Genomic DNA, 2,960 nt, shown 5'->3' on the forward strand with positions numbered 1-2,960 from the left:
AATATCAACAACTCTTCTTAGACGTGTCAGAGCAGTGAGGTCACAGGGTAAACTGCTGCCCCCATAATTTGAGAGTGTGGAAACGGTGCAGGGGTAGGAAAACCTAAACTGTAATTGATGAATTGCTCAGTGTGGACAACTCTGAGAGTTAAGAAGGCCAGGGGGACCCAATCATAGGGGCCCCACACACTATTACCTCCAGGAGTGCTGCCAGGTCTTCACAGGTGCTCATTCTTCTGCTAAAGGGAGGGGAAAAGGAACCATTTTGAAATCTGCCTAAACATTCTGTTTCTTCACAAGGACAGCCCTCAGGAGCAACTATTTTATCAGAGCCTAATCTGTTGTGGTTTTATCAGCAGAGCCTAACCTGTCTGAGGGAAGGGAAATACCCAATTCCAGTCCCCTCTAGCCATCCTGATCCACCTAAGGGAACTCCACCAAGAGAAGCACTGGTGAAGCTCATAGTCCAAGGGCACAGGCTCCCCTATGAAAAGCCCAAGACCTAATCATAAGATTATAGAACACTCCCCACCCCCACGCAGTACTACATTACTAAAGGTCTATTTATGGCAGTTCGTTTTACCCAGTACGTTACATCCACCATTCACAAAAAAGTACAAGGCATACTAAAAAGAAAAAAACACAATCTGAAGAGATTGAACAATCATCGGAATCAGAATCAGATATGACAAGAATCCTGGAACTATCAGGACAGGAATTTTTTTAAATTATGATTAACATGCTAAGGACTTCAAAGGAAAAAGTAAACAACGTGCACAAGCAGATGGATGATGTAAGCAGAGAGATGGATATTCTAAGGATCAAAAAGAAATGCTAGAGATCAAAACCTCTGTAAGAGACATGAAGAATGCTTTTGATGGACTCATTAGTAGACTGGACATGGCTGAGGAAAGAATCTCTGAGCTTGAACTTATGACAAGACAAACTTCCAAAACTGAAAAGCAAAGAGAAAAAGTCCAAAAAAGATTTTTAAAGAACAGAATATCAAATAATTGTTGGCCAACTATAAAAGGTATAACCTAAATGCAATGGGACTATTACAGGGAGAAAAAAGAGAGAAAGGAACAGAAGCAATAGTTGAGGTAATAATGACTGAGAATCTTCCCCAATTTTTTGTTTTTGAGACTGGGTCTGGTCTGGCTCTGTCATCCAGACTGGAGTGCAATGGTGTGATCTTGGCTCACTGCAGCCTCCACTTCCTAGGCTCAAGCCATCCTCCCACCTCAGCCTCCCAAGTAGCTGGGACTACAGGCACCTGCTAATTTGTATTTTTTGTAGAGATGGGTTTTGCCATGTTGTCCAGGCTAGTCGCAAACTCCTGAGCTCAAGTGATCTGTCTGCCTTGGCCTCCCAAAGTGCTAGAATTACAGGTGTGAGCCACCATGCCCAGCCGAATTTCCCCAAATTAATGTCAGACACCAAACCACAGACCCAGGAAACTCAGAGAACACCAAGAAGGATAAATGCCAAAAAACCCACAAAATAACACCTAGACATATTCAAACTGTACCTAGACATATTCAAACTGTACCTAGACATATTCAAACTTCAGGAATCAAAAATAAAGAAAAAATCTTAAGAGAAGTCAGAAAAAACACCTTACCTCTAGAGAGGTAAAGAATTACACTCAACTTCTGAGAAACCATGCAAGCAAGAAGCAAGTATAGTAAAATGTGCAGTGTTGAAAGAAAAAAACCCCACTACCCTAGAATTCTGTACCCCGTGAAACTGTCATTCAAAAGTGATGGAGAGGTCAGGCACAGTGGTTCACATCTATAATCCCAGCACTTCGGGAGGCCTAAGTGGAGACTCACTGGTCAGCCTGGGCAACATAGTGAGATCCCCATCTCTACAAAATAAAAAAATTTTTAAATTATACCTGGGTGTGGTGGTGAGATAGAATATGAACTCGACTCCAGAGGTGGGGCTTGGACACCAGACCAAATTGAGGACTAGCTACACAGGTCCCTGGATGGAAGCAACTTTCCATAAGACATGCCCACTGTACTATGTCAGTTTACTGTTGTTATGGCAACACTGGAAGTTACCACCCCTTTTCATGACAATGACCTGATGACTCAGAAGTTACCATGCTCATCCTAGACATTTCTGCATAAACCCTCCCATAATTTGCATATAATTAAAAGTGGGTTAAAAATATGAGTGAATATATTCTGAGTTGCTATTCTGGACGCTGCCCTGCCCTATAGGAGCAGTACTCTGCTGCTGCTGTACAATGCAACTTCAATAAAAGTTGCTGTTTACGACCATTGGCTCCCACTGAATTATTTCCTAGGTGAAGCCAAGAACGCTCCTGGGCTAAGCTCCAATTCTGGGGCATGCCTGTCCTGCATCAGTGGTGCACACCTATAGTCCCATCTACTCAGGAGGCCAAGGTGGGAGCCTGGAGCATGGAGCCCTGGAAGTCAAGGCTACAGTAAGTCATGATCACACCACTGCACTCCAACCTGGGTAACAGAGTTTTACCCTGTCTCAAAAAGAAGTGCTAGAGGGCCAGGTACAGAGGCATGTGCCTATAGTCCCAGCTACTCAGGAGGCTGAGGTGGGAGAATCATTTGAGCCCAGAAGTTTAAAGCTAGCAACTGGGCAACATAGCCAGACTCTTTCTCTTGAAAAAAAAAGAAAAAAAAAAAATACCAGGTGCAGTGGCTCACACCTGTAACCCCAGCACTTTGGGAGGCTGAGGCAGGTGGATCATTAGGTCACGAGTTCGAGACCAGCCTGGCCAATATGGTGAAACCCCATCTCTACTAAAAATACAACAATTAGCTGGCATGGTGGTATGCGCCTGTAATTCCAGCTACTGGGGAGGCTGAGGCAGGAGAATCGCTAGAACCTGGGAGGCAGAGGTTGCAGTGAGCAGAGATCATGCCATTGCACTCCAGCCTGGGTGACAGAGCAAGACTCCATCTCAAAAA

The sequence above is a fragment of the Sapajus apella genome, unplaced genomic scaffold (genome assembly GCF_009761245.1).
Source record: "Sapajus apella isolate SASKATOON/1434 unplaced genomic scaffold, GSC_monkey_1.0 scaffold43, whole genome shotgun sequence".
NCBI lineage: Eukaryota > Metazoa > Chordata > Mammalia > Primates > Cebidae > Sapajus > Sapajus apella.